The sequence below is a fragment of the Cydia fagiglandana genome, chromosome 16, assembly GCF_963556715.1.
Source record: "Cydia fagiglandana chromosome 16, ilCydFagi1.1, whole genome shotgun sequence".
Classification (NCBI taxonomy): Eukaryota; Metazoa; Arthropoda; class Insecta; order Lepidoptera; family Tortricidae; genus Cydia; species Cydia fagiglandana.
The window spans coordinates 15,071,062-15,090,263 of NC_085947.1; the positions used below are offsets into that span (position 1 = coordinate 15,071,062).

At 41.9% G+C, this 19,202-nt stretch overlaps 1 protein-coding gene across 1 annotated transcript in view; it reads left to right on the forward strand.

The window, feature by feature from the left end:
• LOC134672062 (proteoglycan 4-like) overlaps window positions 1-19,202 on the forward strand; it is a 62,863-nt gene that overhangs the window by 11,663 nt on the left and 31,998 nt on the right. The gene's annotated exons all lie outside the window — the stretch shown is intronic.

Genomic DNA, 19,202 nt, shown 5'->3' on the forward strand with positions numbered 1-19,202 from the left:
CCCAGCACCGGGGCTACGGCCGGGGACTTTTGATATGTTCACCTCCTAACTAGTCCAAACAAAGTTACGTAGTCAAAAATTGTGTTCTTAGCATTTCCCTCTATAACTTCTTATTGCTTGGCCTATAATGTGCGTCATTGTGAAATTTAACGACGGTTATAGGGCTTTGTATGGCTTTGTATATCTAATGTAATGTAACACGTTAATAGTGTCACCACAGGTTATTGGTTGGGTGTTCTGATGTTCAAAGCTGCAGATAGTATATTTATGGAGAAGGGAAAACTTTCAGAGATATTGGTCAGATAAGTGTCAGTCCATTGGACTGTTTTTGGAAACCAAAAATGTATTGAAAGCTTAGTCTATCTTTATCACTAAACTAATATTCGCTGGGCTCTACTGGAAGCCCTTATAAGCAAAGTTGCGTGAAGAAATAGAGCGCGAGTACCGGTGTCCGATGAGACGAATCGGCCACTCCCATTGCCCACGGCACCGTTGCTTATAAACCGGTCACACCGATATCACGCTCCATTATAATTTAGATTTATTAGTTCATTTTCATAACAGCAAATTTGCGCTAAAGGATTTGTGGCAAAATAACTACAATACAATAATTTTACATGCATAAAAAAAAATACAAATCGAGAGAATCGAGGCACACAGCATCAGACTGTCTTATGGTTAATTACTATGCGAACATCCGGACATTTTTTTAAATTCAAATTATCCTTGATATACACACATGAACCAATAAAGCGAAGCTATTTAGCAATAAGACCGCCTGTTGTTACCTGGTTCTATTTTCCTTTAAAATGTCTTTATAGTTTTACATGTAGGTATGTAGAATGTATAATTATTGGTGCAATCCGTAGAATATAAACGATATTTAATCTAATTGATAATTTCAGCTGAATTGTGAGAAGATTTTAACTGAAATTGGCTCTTCTGAAATGCTTGCTGCAAGTCACTTAATTCACTTACATACATATCTTAAGCTTAATAATAAATTTACTTACCAAGTCATCATTACAATTTTCCACGTAGGAACCCATTCAAAATAAGTTTGCAATGTCACGACCACTTTCGTTCATTTAGACACCTGACGGTCATAAACGTCAATCCAGCTTAACCATGGATTAACTGCTTTTAAAGTTGACAGTGAGTCAGCAAGCACACACGGTGTATATCTACACACAGTACCCGAACTGGCAGAGTACCGTGAAAATTGAAATTAAAAGATAAGTAAGTAATCCGATAAATGTCTTCACTTGGGTGCTAGGCATTGGGTTTAAACTTTAATTTCTACCACATCACATATATATATATTAAGTTTTTTTTTTCAGAGTTCCCGGCACGCTTGCTATAAATGTTGACCCTTAGTCTCGTTTCCCAGTGGGGTGATGACAATCTGGTCACGTTCAATGCCTCCAAAACGCAGACGTGTCTATTTTCCGCAAAACGGAGTCCATTCGACCTGACTCCTTCTTTCCGGGGTGCATCTGTACCTATTGCCGACAGTCTGGAACTCCTCGGCATGGAGCTGAGTTCAGTCCTCAGCTTCGGCAGCTTCATTGAGTCTAAAGCTCAAACTGCGGCCAGAAAGCTGGGCGTCCTAAATAAGGTGAAGCGATACTTCACACCTGGACAGCTTCTAACACTTTACAAAGCTCAAGTCCGGTCGTGTATGGAGTATTGCAGCCACCTGTGGGATGGCTCAGCTAAATACCAACTCGCCGCTTTGGACTCAGTGGAGCGCAGAGCCAGGAGGATGATTGGCGACAAGAAGCTAACGGCTAAGCTTCAGTCTTTGGCCCATCGGCGGAAAGTCGCCAGCCTGTCGGTATTCTACAGGCTGCACTTCGGGGAGTGTGCCCAAGAGCTACACGAGCTTATACCACCGTCCCCATTCTACCATCGGACTTTTAGACGCACGGCCGGTTTCCATCCTTACATGGTAGATATTCCACCAATTCGCACGAAGCGCTTTGCTTCTACTTTCCTTATGCGAACTGCCAAGGAATGGAATTCCCTGCCGGCGTCTATATTTCCGTGTTCTTATAACCCGGCAACCTTCAAATCAAGAGTGAACAGGCACCTTCTGGGCGAGCTCGCTCCATCGTAGGCCACGTCTACGCCTCGGCTAGTCTGTGGCCATGAGTAAGCCCATTCATAATATAAAAAAAAAAAATGTAGTGTAGTTTTGAGATCGCATGATTCGTTGGAGTAATCAATAACACTAAAACTGAAATCCTATCCCACGGATAACGGATTAACAATTAAGATGGTAGTTATTTCATAAATATCCCTAAAGTTCCTATTGTTTCCGTGTGTTGTGAACATTCGGAACCCTAGGGACATCTCTATCATATGAATCATATCCATCTATTCTTTATTAGCCTGTCCTGCATGCATTTTCCGGAACCGCATTTCAATCGATTCCCGTCTCGAAGGAACGCAGTGCACATCAATCAAGGATCAAAAACAAAAGAAAGTGGTCACGTCCGAGGAAAGCGAGGGTCACGGGCGCCGCATGGCAATGAATGATCCGTGACGCAAGGAAAGTGAAACCATGCGTCATACGTGATCCAATTGGGTGGCGCGTACGACGGTCAATGGATGAAAATATTGTATCATTTGCCATTTCTAGAGCAGAAATTGAAAGTGACATTATAATATTTTAAATCTCGTTTTGAACACATAAAATAGTAAGGGTGTGACAGATTAGATAAAATTATGTTTCGATACAATTGTCATTTTTTGATTGTGTTAAGTACACTAGTTACTGTTTTTTCCTTTTAGTATAGGCTTTTAATGACGCCTGGTAGTTTGCTCGCTTGGTGCAAACATACTAAACATAACTTAATTTCACTGTTGTAAAGGGTATAACTTATTGCAATGTGCGTAAAGTTACAAGATAACTGCCGCCAAAATTTACAATGCGTCTTAAAATCTATATATTCAAAGTAAATACGTAGCGTTTCACCTGCCTCTATGAGTTATCTGGCATTTTCTGGGTGCTTACGATAAATGACCTGTGACACCAAACGAAAGTGAAAAGCGTCACATATGATTTATTAGCTCTAATCAGGCGGCCTAGCCAAGGTGTCAATCGCTTGCTCTTAGCCTACGAATCGCTTTGTGTCTCTCTATCACTCTTCTATATTAGTGTGACAGTGACAGTTGCCTTTCGTTGGCTACGAGGCGTTAGCGATTGGCATGTTGTCCACAAGGCCTGGTTTCTTCTGGGTGCTTAGTTATACGACGAATGACCTGTGACATAAAACGAAAGTGAAAAGCGTCATAAGTGATTTATTAGTAGTACAGTCATTATAGATTTTGACCCGTGAATAATTAGTTCTTGGATTTTTTTTTCGTAGGTCCCTCGGGGGGGTCACTGGGAGTGTAAATTCAAAAAGTAGGCTTAATCAGGCTCCTGCGTATATTCAAAAAATGGTTTTTTTCCAAAAAAAACGGTTTTTCTTCAATAACTCGGCCATTTTTGATTTTAAAGTAAAACCGTAAGGACAAAAACTGTAGGAAATTTGATTCTCTACAAGTTAGTCCAGTCATTATATCAAAAAAACCGACCCTTCCCGTGAATAATCAGTTCTTGGATTTTTTTTTTGTACGTCCCTCGGGGGAATCACTGGGAGTGTAAATTCAAAAAGTAGACTGAATCAGGGTCCTGTGTATATTCCAAAAACGGTTTTTCTTGAATAACTCGGTCATTTTTGATTTTACAGTAAAACCGCGAGGACCAAAAATTTTAGAAAATTTGATTCTCTACAAGTTTGGTCCTCACCATTTTTCTTCTAGGATCGATAGTTTGGAAATAAAATTTAAAAAAAGCGACAAATTCAAAATATTTTCAACATCTCGTTTATTTTCAACTTTACGACATAAATGAAGAGGACTAAACTTGTAGAGAATCAAATTCTGAACAATTTTGGTTCCCAACTTCTTTCCCCCAAAATCGATATTTTAGAAATTAAACCTGAAAAACGCGACAAATTCAAAATATTATCATTATCTCCTATGTTCCACGCTTTACGGCATAAATGAAGGGAAACGAAGTTGTAGAGAATCAAATTCTGAACAATTTTTGTCCTCGCGGTTTTACTGTGAAATCAAAAATGACCGAGTTATTCAAGAAAAACCGTTTTTAGAATATACACAGGACCCTGATTCAGTCTACTTTTTGAATTTACACTCCCAGTGATTTCCCCGAGGGACGTACGAAAAAAAAATCCAAGAACTGATTATTCATGGGAAAGGTCGGTTTTTTGGATATAATGACTGGACTAACTTGTAGAGAATCAAATTTCCTACAGTTTTTGTCCTTACGGTTTTACTGTAAAATCAAAAATGGCCGAGTTATTGAAGAAAAACCGTTTCTTTGGAAAAAAACCATTTTTCGAATATACGCAGGAGCCTGATTAAGCCTACTTTTTGAATTTACACTCCCAGTGACCCCCCCGAGGGACCTACGAAAAAAAAATCCAAGAACTAATTATTCACGGGTAGGGTCGGTTTTTTGGATATAATGACTGTACTATAGCTCTAATCAGGTCGAGTGCGGTGGTCAATAATGACATAACAGTTTTTGAGCGACGTGGGGCGCCTCGCGAACATTGACACTAACGTGACAAGATAATGTATGTTTATAGAAATGATTAGTAAATCAACGGACCGAAATATCAACTTTATGAGGACGGGTTAAAGTTGATATTCGTTGTCATCAATGTTAAGATGATCGTTAGAAATACACCTGCTGTATAATATAACTCAGTATTTAACGGATTTCTGAATAATATCAATTTCCGACGATGTCGTAACAAGAACCAAGCAGAATTAACTTTTTTGACAATTGGTACAAAGAAGTAGTTTAAAATGTGTATGATACCGAATGCCTTTGTTTGACATAATTATTGAAAATCATAATGTAGGTAATGATTGTCAGATTATCATTAGTCATAATTTTGAAACCGTTAACTTTTCAGGATTTTCGTAAGGATATCCTATAGATAGGTTAGGTTTGTTTTATGGCAATCCTGAAAAGTTACGCGTTTCCGAGAAAGACCAAATTATGTCTAACGAAAATGCGGACAATTAATACATTATGACTTTAAACTTTATGGGAAACAATAGAGACCCGTTTGGTACTCGTAAGCTTAGTCGTAACTAGTACCTGATACTTTTACCTGCTTGTGACAAACATTAAAATAAAATCACGTGTTAGTAACTTTGCAGTTTGCAGTGTTAGCAACGTGTTTCCTTCTCCGAGTGAGAAAGTTTAAGGAAAAAACACCATTTTGCTAAGAAAAGAGTTCAACGAGCGGACGTCTCAAGTAGAAGTCATTTCATGTTGGAGAGAAGTTTTTTTTGTATTTTAATTTAACAATTTTAATCAAATGTTTTAATGAACTATTAGGACAAAGAGACCTAAAAGTTTTACAAGACCATTGAATGTTAATAACATTAAAAAGCAAAGCTCGGTTGAGTCTAATTTCTATTTCATTTAGCGATTGTAATAAACTCCACTGTGTTGTCATAACCATAAGTTACAAAATAGTACAGGTACACATATGTTGAGCGAACGTGGACTACTTATGGGCCCACATATATTATTATACCTACACCCGACTATATGGGACTTCTTACACAAGGAAGCAATTGACAATTGCCACAATAGCCAGAAATTACGCAAATCCGATGTCAACCATTCACATGGTCCGCGCCCTTACACAATGCAATGGCACTTTTACTTAATGCAAAACATAGACAATGACATCTTCCCAAGCCCGTCTATGGTTAGTTAGGTTTTTCGAACGAAAGTGAGCAATCGATTGTGCTGTGAGACGCGGGGTTGACGAACGAGATGTTTATTTTTATAATCCGTTTTTGCGACGCGGATTAGTGACGAGTAGCCGTGAAATTGTCAATGTCAGAAATTAGGTGTAATTGAAGGAGAGTTTGCACTCGTATTTCGTACATAAAAACAAACTGAGCAAATTATTCGGCAGGTAGTAGCTACACGCAGTCCCCCACGAGAAGCCAGAAAGAATAAAGAACGTTTGATTTGAGGACGACGAATATTTTGAGAACTAATTCATTTAATTGGTTTTTGTTAAGATAGGTCTTTTCGCAGCTTTCACAAATCATATTTTAAAGATTTTTTTAGTTACCTAGACTTCGACATATAGGTACCTACCTACTTTTTATTGATGTTGGTGAAGAGCACACAGGGCACACACAAAAGAAGAAACAGTAATGTATATCAACGTTATTGAGTACTGAGTACTTCATTTAAGTCTGGTTGTTTCGAAAATATGCCCCTTTCTTCGCACATTCTGCCATAGGATCCTCAAACAAGGTGATTTAATTAATCCGAATTAACATTGTAACTGTAGATTCGCGCTATACAAACTACAATCTTCATTTGCTTCAAATACTTATTTTATAACACAATAATTACAAACTCAGTGCCATATCTTACGATAGTATCCCATGTGGAAGTAAAGTAAAGTAAGGCAATTAGCCTATTGCACCACAACCGTATATAACTATGGCACGCGTACGTTACCCGCAGTTATATAAAGCTATTGTTTAGTGTCGTGACGGTGTCTGATAGCAATCGTGTAATGGGCTGCGTTTGTCTCATAGGCCCCATTTCCATGAATGAAGGATAAGATAAAGCCGAGCTAGAGCCTATAGCCAAGATGACGCTAGCGATGATGATATAGAAAACGCCAATGCGGGTAACGCCAATGACAATCATATTGATATAGAAAACGCCCTCGACCTGGTGGTCTAAAATAAAAGGAGACCTCAAGCAAGCCCATATATCAGAATCGACAACCCAAGATAGAAAGTCTTGACACAAATATGTGAGGAGGCCCGACCCCAAATAATGGGAAAAGGGATGGAAGAAGAAGATAGAAAACGCTAATCGAAACCTTAACAATGTATGGAAATAGTCACGTGTCATTTCGATACATTTCTTCTTTTCATTTGGCGTTTCTCGATAATCTCGATATACAATTGTCATCTTGGCGAACGATTTCCAGCTTGCTGGGAATTAATTAATTTGTTTGGCCTACACAGTTTGTTATTGTAAATGTAATGCAGGGTTAGTTTGGTTCGGCTCTAGTGAATTTGTAGAGGTCGGTTCCGGAATATTTTCCAGCGCAAATTAAATATAATATTTACACCAAATATTTTTGGTGCGATTGGATATTTTGTAGGAATCGTTTAATAAAACTATGTGGTCCGCTATTGTGACGAAGGCGTGGTGTGTAAACTGCCACTATTTACATTTACTCTTTGTAGAGAGTTCACGCTCTGGTTAAACTGTGGAGGCGCGTTTTATTTCTATACCGATTGTATTATAATATATAAAGACAAAATGGAAATCTAAATTAATCGGATATTTATAAGATTGCAACAACATCATAAATAGTAGTCCATATTTATGGCGGCATCTGAATATTGTTTACGCTATTTTTCACTTTTAACATTGTTGATGTTGAGTAATGCAAATCATAATTATAGATTATTGTTAAAGATTAAGCCATGCAGGATGGTTAGGCACTTTTCTTTCCAGTTAACAGTATATGCTGAAGATTCTTGTCGTGTGGATAATTATGAAGCAGTCGTCGGCAGCGCTAGCCAATTACAGAGGATTTCCAACCGAAGACCGTTTTATCGGCACTAATTCTCACTTTTACTCGCTCGGACTGCGGCCGGCACGCCATTCTAGACCAGCAAATCTCACTTGTGTGTGATTATATGCAACCCAACCCAACCCAATTTTGTCACCAGAAATAATCAGATTTTGAATAATTTAGGCGGTCGATCTTCCGTACAAAATTTGAATTTTACTCCTTTCCTACTGACAATTTGGGTTTCCAGACTAACGTTTGGTATACATACCTACTTAGTACGGTTTGGGTAATTCGGGTTTTGGGTGTTTAACTTTCGGGTTGAAATTTGACTAAAATATGTTTGCTTATGCAAAAAAAAAATGCCCTAAACGACAAATGTGCCATTTTCAACCAAAACGGTAGGTACTTTATTATGGGTTGTCAATAAGGCGCTATTTCCATACAGCTACAATTTGAAATTAACCTTATCGACATCCGACAGTGTGATACCTTTTGGTTGTGAACGTCACCAATGTTAGTGCAATGGCTTCTCGAAAATGCCTCTTATAACATTTGGACATTCGTATTCCAAAAGACAGATAACCCGATGCTGAGTGCCTACCGTGAATTGCCTACGTGTTGCCTCCCTGTCACACTTACATTAAAATTTACTAGTGCGACAGAGAGGCAACACGTCGAACGTGCAGCATCGAGTAATCTGCTATTTTTCTGGGCCTATCAAAGATGACAATTTTTGATAGAAAACGCTAATCGAAACTTAAATAATGCATGGTAATAGTCTTAAATAATGCGTGACTTTTAGTAGCATGGTCATCTCGACATATTTTTTTTAAACTTTTCTTTTGACTTTTGTCGATGTACAGTCGCCATCAGTTATATCGGAGCGGCCAGGGTGCTCACAAATATCTGGACACGTCTCTATTGACAAGAAAAAACTGCCCCAGTTTTCCACTAATGTGCGGCGTGACCACATATTTTGAGCACCTCGGCCGCTCCGATATATCTGATGGCGACTGTACGATTGTGATGTTAGTTAGGCCTCCAGATACGATTTAGGAAATAGGGCCCGCCGTTGGCGGAACTGATGGGCATAAAATGGGGCATTATCTATGAAAAGGGACCTTATTGTCGATGGCGCACGCCGCACAGCGTCGCGCGCCATTGTATTTATATCGGAGCACCGTTAATAACGGCGTAAGCGCCAGCCACAATAAGGTCCCTTTTCATAGATAACGTCACAAATAGCAATCGTTCGTTTTCCGCCGCATTTCTCGGTGCGGTTCCTTTCTAGGTGACTCGAGCACCCTCATTATCGGCCTCCGCCAAAAGTGAAATTTTAAACTATACCTTACTACCTACACCTACCTACCTACCTCTTGCGTAGGATGATTATGTGGTTAGATTTAATAATAAAACTTTTAACCTCCGCGTTTTGTACACATATTTAATTACACAAACGCAACAACTAACTGCTAACTAACTGCTGCTATTAGCTGGTGCAACTCAGCTGAAACGTCGGAATTAAAGGCAAAAACAATGAAATTATATCGCGGTAGACCCGTTTAGTGTGATTTAATAATAAATATCTAGAAGACCGAGCTTTGCTGGGAAAACATATAAAAACTCAAAACTTTTACCAGAGGTACGACCTAGCTAGATCGATTTTTCGCCCCCGAAACCCCCTCCCCCGTAAACCCCCATATGTGACATCCCACGGGTAAAGGTACCTTATGGCGGTTGGCGCTTACGCTATTATTAACGTCGCTCCAATATTATTGCGGCGCTATGCGACGTAAGCGCCAGCCGCCATAAGGTACCTATTGCCGTGGAACGTCTCATATAGCAAATTTCATCAAAATCGTTAGAGCCATTTCCGAGATCCCTGAATTAGATATATAAATAAATATATATACAATAATTGCTCGTTTAAAGATATTAGATAGATAGATATACGTACTTAAAAATATATGTGTATGTAGGTACTTAAGTAGAGACTCTTACCTGCAGGCAAACTGTGAATACAGCTATGCAGGGATCTCTGTCTAGATTTAAGCTCTGTACTGTGTATTAATATGTAAATTATTTCAATTAATAATTAGATTAGATATTGAGTCTAGTTTACATAAATACCAGTTACTCATAAAACAAACAAATTATAAAATACTCTAGATAAGTGATACAATAATAAAAGTAAAAAGTGTGGGTGCTATTATAAATGTATGCTATCATGCAAAGTATGGGCCATTAATTTTCTATCTTCATCGGCATACACTATATAATGTCATCAATAAATTAATAATCTCGTCTACATAATGATTCTAACTGGAGTTTGCATGAGATTCCCAACGTACCTCTCCCATGTCCGTTCTAAAATCACTTTTAATTTCACCGGCAGAAGGTTGGTTTTTAGGTGGCGTGTCGGGTGTGCTGGAGCGTGGTGGAGGCATAAAAATGCGGCTCGCAGTTTTCTCGGCGAATAGCTGGAGTGAAACGTGCCACGGTCGCTGCGCCCGCGCGCGCTGGGATTCAGTTGGCGACGCGTGTTTGGGATGAGAAATATGCCAAAATTGTCATTGACATACTCGTATGTACATAATATATCTGGGGACTCAGGGGACTGGCTTTACGGGCAATAATAATGCGGCATGACAGGGGCCAGGGCTATAACCGCGAAAATCGAAGTTCGCAAATTGCGGGGATTTTTCTCTGTCACTCTAATTACGCCTTCATTGGAGTAAAAGAGAAAGATCCCCGCATTTTGCGAATTTCGGTTTTCGCGGTAGCGCAGTACAGCGGTGTGACGCTACGTCTTACGTAGGCGAACAACGCGCGAACGCGGCGCGGCGCGGCGCGGCGAAATCAATCCTTTGATGCCCATAGAAGTGTCCTACGTAAGCGATCTCGTTGCGAACGCGGTGCGGCGCGATTTGCACGCGAATGTCAGGCGGCGCGGCGCGGCGCGGCGCGGCGGCGGCCGCTTTCGCCGCGCCGCGCCGCGCCGCGTTCGCGCGTTGTTCGCCTACGTAAGACGTAGCGTGACACCGCTACAACGCGATTGGTTGATGATGATGAGTACGCATCACGCGCGCAATTGGTTGACGAGTTCGCATTACGCGCGATATTGGTCGCAACTAGATGCGTTAGACTGCACGATTGGCCAGAATTCGTGTTCGTATCGTTGTCACGGTTCACTTGGGGTGCTCCGAAACACAAGCACAACATTGGAACAGGCATTAGTTTTACGAAAGCGACTGCCATTTGACCATCCAACCTAGAAGGGAAAGGAAGGCTTATAGAGTCCGGTTTCCTTATGAAATTTTCTTTAACCGAAAATCCATTCTCGTCTCCTTCTTCTTTACCTATATATTTAAGAGCTGTGCTCTTGTCGGTGGAGCAATCTCCAACTCGTCCGGTCCTCTGCCAACTCTTAACCGTCTGGTACGAAAATCGATTGGTAAATATCAAATGATATTTCGTACAAAGTTCCTAGTAGGTACTCGTATTTAACTAATGTCGGCATTCTACATTAATTGATCCTGATCAGCGATTACAGTCGAATTCGTGTAATTACTCAATCTGCAACTGTCAAAGTAACACGCACTTGTGCGCTAAATCAACGCACTATTCGCAATTACTTTTTCTAGTCTGTCTTGAATTTTCTCTTGATTCTCTTGACCAATGCTTTGCGTGTTTGTTAGAAGTTTCGCAGAAATGTTAAACAATATGTCATTACCCTGCATTATCAGTTGGAGAACAAAACAATATACAATTATCGATGTTACTGTCAGTTACCTCCTTTTGAAGAACTGGGGGCCAATTTTTGAAATTCGACCACTCGATTTCGTGTATTTCGTTAAAATATATCTACACTACTAAGCGTTTAAATTCAACTAATAGAATTGCAATCGAGTGGTCAATACCACTAAATTCCAAATTTCGATCGCTTTTATTTCAAAAATTTGCATTTCGCCGTTTTCCACCGATTTTCAAGTGACGAAATCGAGCGATCGAAATTCAAAAATCGGCCCCCTGTATTTTTTCTATAAGCAGGTTTTATTTCATTTTCAATAGATAATAGTACCTATCTACAAAGAGTAATAGGTAACGACTAGGTACGTATGTTATGAAAGAATTTAAGGTTATAAGTTCAGTTACGCCTGTCTGTTATATTTTCTCCAATGTGGCAGTGTGATGTTAAAAACATATCGAGTCACCTCTGTAATAGATAAGGTACCTACATATTATATGTTAAGGTGAAATCAAACTACCTGAATTCGTCATTGGCAACCTACCTACCTAGAATTTAACTAAGACGCTGCCATCTGATTAATAATCATCAACCCAAACTTGATTAATATTAATATTAACTAACATTTCATACGAAAGCTTAAAGAAAAAATTGAGCAATGGTTTAAAAGCCGCCTCACCGCTAGGCCATCAGTCCAAACACTCCATACTACCTCAACAACTAGCCATTGAAATCAAGAGCATATTACATTATATTACCTCAACGTTAAATTCCCCCATTGTTCCGTTTAGTTGTGTACATTTCCTTAATCCACAATAAAACTACCGTGACATCCGTTACCAAACTTACAAACTATTGTTACTAAATAGTACATGCTAGTACAATGCTCTGATTGCTAGCAATCTGACATTTACACCATATTGTCTGGAGAAAAAGGTCGCAAGAAGACATGCGGTAGGTACAGTCAGCGGCGTAGCTAGGAGGGGGTTGGCGGGGGCGGTCCGCCCCGGGTGCCACCCATGATAGCTACGCCACTGGGTACAGTCACCACACGGGATTGTTATGCCATTTAGGGTTCTTGCTAAATTGGAAATTCTATAGCGTAAGTATTGAACAACCAATTTAGCTAGGACCCTAAATGGCGCAACAATCGCGAACCGTGATGGTACCTAATTCCTGAACCGAATGCATCTTTTTTAGGGTTCCGTACCCAAAGGGTAAAACGGGACCCTATTACTAAGACTTCGCTGTCCGTCCGTCCGTCCGTCCGTCCGTCCGTCCGTCTGTCACCAGGCTGTATCTCACGAACCGTGATAGCTAGACAGTTGAAATTTTCACAGATTATGTATTTCTGTTGCCGCTATAACAACAAAAACTAAAAACAGAATAAAATAAAGATTTAAGTGGGGCTCCCATACAACAAACGTGATTTTTGACCAAAGTTAAGCAACGTCGGGAGGGGTCAGTACTTGGATGCGTGACCGTTTTTTTTTGCTTTTTTTTTGTTTTTTTTTTTGCATTGTGGTACGGAACCCTTCGTGCGCGAGTCCGACTCGCACTTGCCCGGTTTTTTTTTTATTTTTTCAATTCATACCGCATAAGCGGCACATTCACATAAAGCAATTGACCGAAGCGTTAGCGAAGGTCTCCGTTTTAACTCGAGCATTTAGTCGACACGGGTTAGGTACAGTTTCATGAATTTGATGATAGATCTGAAATTTAATTTCAGAATTTTTGTTGTAATAGAAAATTATTTAGAGGGCATTTAGAGGTTACTAATTACTGAAAATCGTAAAATAAGGGACACCCTTCACAAGTTCACACCCTAGTGAGCATAGGGAATGAACCTAATGTTGATCCGAGTTTGGCGATTCGGATGATGATCAAGCAAGACTAATCATTTTAACCAACGATATTTTGTGAGATGTCGGCGCCCGAGTCAAACAGATGATAACTACTTAACTAGTTGCTTTCTTGGACTTGACAGGCTCACAATGGCGTCGCGCGCGCTTGCGCACGGTAAGAGGTGACATCAGCTGCTTCCGCGGTTCCGGACCCAGCTTACCCGATGTTGTTGACTGCTTTGTTGTTTTTGAGAGGCAGATACGATATATTAAACCAACTTTTAAAATATCTTATTGGGTTCGTTATTGCGGATTTAAAGAGTACTTAAAAGATTGATAAGTACAAGGTCGTTTCTCAAAAAGTTGGCACCGCCACCTGTAAATAGGTTTATGTTAGAACTTTTTTTTCGTTATGTACTATTTTTATATATAAAAAATTAATACATATTTAGAGAGACTTTTTACATAGAGGCCTAATACTTTGAAAAAGATTTAATAAATATTGATTACAAATAAAAAATATTGTAACTACGTTTATCCGTTAACCTGCCGTGTCCCAACGCGAGGTACTGATGTTCCGAGCTATGAAAACCACACAAATTATTAAATTAATTTAACGGCATTACCGTATTTTATTAACATATATCCTTAACTTTTAAAGTATTACTATCGCATAACAATATTATACTTATATTTTAAGTTATTCGGCTTCAAAGTTTGTCCAAGGCAATTCTTAACAGTCACCTGGCCCGTCACGTTCACGACGATTGTATAACCCCCACCGCACCTTTCCCGTCTCACTCCGCACGAGCTGAAGCCGTCACTCATCAGCTATCACCTGGTAGGACGAAGACGTGGTTATTGTGCTTCGCAAATAAAACACAAACGACAAAGTATCGGAAATTGGAGTTTGTAATGGGTAAGTACTCTTTATCCTGGAGTCGATATCTTGCTAATTATGTAACCTATCGCATTACTATCAAGATATGTAACGTAAACAATAGTTTAGTTTTATATGCCTAAGTATGGAGTTCATCAAGCTAATACATTTTGTGTATTCGCGATATAACTGCCATTTTCCCCATCACCTGCATATCGTCCACCTGGCTAAAACTGCCAGGTGGATGAGATTTTGCGGCAGGTTAATGTCACTGATACCACAACTAATACTCGTAACTATATAATTATATAGCGGTTATATCGCTTTTGTGTGTTAATTTAGGAATAAAAACTATCCTGTCTGCTAAAGCTGCATATTATTGAAATTTTTGTACTTTTGCCTTAAGCCTCGTTAACCTGTCCAAAAAAGTCAGGTGAATGATGCAATGGCAGGTGAATGAAGCGTCATTCACTTGCCATATGACAGGTGATCGATAACTATTTAAAATCCACGTTACATATACTCAAACTAGATTTGTGACGTCCCACGGGAAAAGGTACCTTATGAGGGTTTTTAGTTTAGTAGACATATATTAAAATGTTTTGTAAAAGGGTCTCTATTGTTTCCCAAATAGTTTTAAGTCATAATATATTGTTTGTCCGAATTTTCGTTAGTCATAATTAGTTTTTCTCAGAAACGCGTAACTTTTCAGGATTGCCATAAAACAAACCTAACCTAACCTAACCTATCTACAGCATAACCTTACGAAAATCCTGAAAAGTTAACGGTTTCAGTTTTATGACTAACGATAATATGACAAACAATACATTATGACTTAAAACTTTATGGGAAACAAAGGGACCCCTTTGTAAAAAGTATAAGTATATGCAGATTGGTCCCGTTCTTGTCAAAACCCAGTTCTGATGATGGGATCTATGAAGAATCGAGGGAACTCCTCAAATCTTAAAGGCATACATATAGTGATTTTTGTGTTTTTATTTACAAATCAAGCATATACATTCACAAAAGTGACATTGGATGAAGTGGAACTGCTGATGAAGATCAGAACGGAACTCTTCAACGACGCATAGTTCACGTTTGGCGATTTGTCCTCTTCGTTATGTTTGTTAAGCAAGATAAGTTTTTAAGCTGCATTTTTGTCAATCTCGAGTTCTGATGATGGGATCCATGAGGAATCGAGGGAACTCCTCAAATCTTAAAGGCATGCGTATAGTGACTTTTGGATTTTCATCAGAAAATCAAACATTTTCATTTAAAACTGTCGCATTTGATGAAGTGGAACTGCTGATGATGATCAGAACAGAACTCTTCAACGATGCATGGTACACGTTTGGCGATTTAGATTTTGACTTGGATTGGGACTGGGGCTGGGACCCGACCCAGACTCGGGCCCGGACTCGGACCCGGACTGTGACTCGGACCCGGACCTAGACTCAAACCCGGAGTCGGACCGGGACCTGGATCCCGGCTCTTATCTGAACCTGAACCCGGACCTGACCTGACCTGACCTTGCACCAAACCTGAGTTCCACTAGGTACTACGAGGGTTCAACATCAGCTCTATCTTGGGTACTGCGCTCCCAAGTGCTCATCAAGACGTGTCGAATGACCAAAACAGCATGTGTCTATGTTGCACCAAACCTGAGTTCCACTAGGTACTGCGAGGGTTCATCATCAGCTCTATCTTGGGTACTGCTTTCCCAAGTGCTCATCAAGACGTGTCGAATGACCAAAACAGCATGTGTCTATGTTACATCAAACCTGAGTTCCAGTAGGTACTGCGAGGGTTCATCATCAGCTCTATCTTGGGTACTGCTTTCCCAAGTGCTCATCAAGACGTGTCGAATGACCAAAACAGCGTGTGTCTATATTGCACCAAACCTGAGTTCCACTAGGTACTGCGAGGGTTCAACATCAGCTCTATCTTAGTAACCACTTTTCCAAGTGTTCATCAAGACGTGTTGGATGACCAAAACAGCGTGTGTCTATGTTGCACCAAACCTGAGTTCCAGTAGGTGCTGCGAGGGTTCAGCATCAGTTCTATCTTGGGTACTGCTCTCCCAAGTCCTCATCAAGACGTGTCGAATGACCAAAACAGCGTGTGTCTATGTTGCACCAAACCTGAGTTCCACTAGGTACTGCGAGGGTTCAGCATCAGCTCTATCTTGGGACTGCTCTCCCAAGTCCTCATCAAGACGTGTCGAATGACCAAAACAGCATGCGTCTATGTTGCACCAAACCTGAGTTCCACTAGGTACTGCGAGGGTTCAGCATCAGCTCTATCTTGGGTACTGCCCTCCCAAGTCCTTATCAAGACGTGTCGACTGATCAAAACAGCGTGTGTGTATGTTGCATCAAACCTGAGTTCCAGTAGGTACTGCGAGGGCTCAGCATCAGCTCTATCTTGGGTACTGCACTTCCAAGTGCTCATCAAGACGTGTTGGATGACCAAAACAGCGTGTGTCTATGTTGCACCAAACCTGAGTTCCACTAGGTACTGCCAGGGTGAATAGACAGCAAGATTGAATGTTGACTTATTCACAGAAACTTGTTGTTAAATTGGGAATCGAATCGAAGGTGGGTCAGAATCCAAAATTTTAATCATCGTGGTGGACAATAAGTTCCCTTTTTATCGAAGATGACACATTTTTCGATTATTTTTAGAAGGCATTGAAATTATGTGGTGGACAGGTGGATGACACTCATTAAAGGTGAATGATGGCAAGAAACCAGGTTAACGGCAACGGACACAGGTTAATGACGCCTCTCGATAACCTGTCAATATTTTCATTGGAATTTGTACTTATTACCCGACTACGGCAACGCAAAAGGAGGGTTATGATTTTGACCGGTATGTATGTGGGTATGTATGTATGTATGTATGTATGTATGTTCATCTGTTCCCTCATAACTTTTAAAGTACTTATTATAATTTAACAAACGATGTGTCAATCGAATCGTCTTAATCGTCCGCTGGTTATAGGCTATATGGCATCACAAAAAAATTAACATTGCGCCCTCTAGAGGTCATAAAGTCACGAACCAAAATACTAAAATTAAGTAATGATAATGTGTTATACATCATTGGAAAGAGCTCAATTAGCACATTTCAAATATATAAATATTGTTAGCTTTTGCACCCGGCTTTGCTTGCATGCGCCAGATAAAACATTAATTTATCGGTTAGGTGATTCGAACTATGAATCTACAAACGCTCTGGATTCTATCCGCGTGTTACTCGACTACGGCGATACAAGAAGGTTTTTGCAAAAGAAATTTGTTTGGCCGCTATACATGGTGTTTTTTTAATGTCCTGCAATATTTTATAACGTGAACAGGTATAGAAGTCCTGATCAGCCAAAACGTATGAAACAGTCAATTTTTTTACAAGATACGTACGCGTTCCGAAGCCGGGCGCCTTCGGCGCCCTCGTACTAAAATTGTCGGGCGTAGCCCGACGCACGCGTTCCAGAGCCGGGCGCCTTCGGCGTCCTCATACTAAAAGAGTCGGGCGGAGCCCGACGTACGCGTTCCAAAGCCGGGCGCCTTCGGCGCCCTCATACTAAAAGAGTCGGGCGGAGCCCGACGTACGCGTTGCAAAGCCGGGCGCCTTGAAGGCGCCCTCATACTAAAAGTGTCGGGCGTAGCCCGACGTACGCGTTCCAAAGCCGGGCGCCTTCGGCGCCCTCATACCAAAAGAGTCGGACGTAGCCCGACATACGCGTTCCAAAGCCGGGCGCCGAAGGCGCCCTCATATTAAAAGACTGGGGCGGAGCCCGACGTACGCGTTCGAAAGCCGGACGCCTTCGGCGCCCTCATACTAAAAGTGTCGGGCGTAGCCCAACGTACGCGTTCCAAAGCCGGGCGCCTTCGGCGCCCTCATACCAAAAGACTCGGGCGTAGCCCGACATACGCGTTCCAAAGCCGGGCGCCGAAGGCGCCCTCATACTAAAAGACTGGGGCGGAGCCCGACGTACGCGTTCGAAAGCCGGACGCCTTCGGCGCCCTCATACTAAAAGTGTCGGGCGTAGCCCAACGTACGCGTTCCAAAGCCGGGCGCCTTCGGCGCCCTCATACTAAAAGAGTCGGGCGGAGCCCGACGTACGCGTTGCAAAGCCGGGCGCCTTCGGCGCCCTCATACTAAAAGTGTCGGGCGTAGCCCGACGTACGCGTTCCAAAGCCGGGCGCCTTCGGCGCCCTCATACCAAAAGAGTCGGGCGTAGCCCGACATACGCGTTCCAAAGCCGGGCGCCGAAGGCGCCCTCATACTAAAAGACTGGGGCGGAGCCCGACGTACGCGTTCGAAAGCCGGACGCCTTCGGCGCCCTCATACTAAAAGTGTCGGGCGTAGCCCAACGTACGCGTTCCAAAGCCGGGCGCCTTCGGCGCCCTCATACCAAAAGAGTCGGGCGTAGCCCGACATACGCGTTCCAAAGCCGGGCGCCGAAGGCGCCCTCATACTAAAAGACTGGGGCGGAGCCCGACGTACGCGTTCGAAAGCCGGACGCCTTCGGCGCCCTCATACTAAAAGTGTCGGGCGTAGCCCAACGTACGCGTTCCAAAGCCGGGCGCCTTCGGCGCCCTCATACTAAAAGAGTCGGGCGGAGCCCGACGTACGCGTTCGAAAGCCGGGCGCCTTCGGCGCTCTCATACTAAAAGAGTCGGGCGTAGCCCGACATACGCGTTCCAAAGCCGGGCGCCGAAGGCGCCCTCATACTAAAAGAAGCGGGCGGAGCCCGACGTACGCGTTCGAAAGCCGGGCGCCTTCGGCGCTCTCATACTAAAAGAGTCGGGCGTAGCCCGACATACGCGTTCCAAAGCCGGGCGCCTTAGGCGCCCTCATACTAAAAGAGTCGGGCGGAGCCCGACGTACGCGTTCGAAAGCCGAGCGCCTTCGGCGCCCTCATACTAAAAGAGTCGGGCGGAGCCCGACGTACGCGTTCGAAAGCCGGGCGCCTTCGGCGCCCTCATACTAAAAGAGTCGGGCGTAGCCCGACATACGCGTTCCAAAGCCGGGCGCCCAAGGCGCCCTCATACTAAAAGACTCGG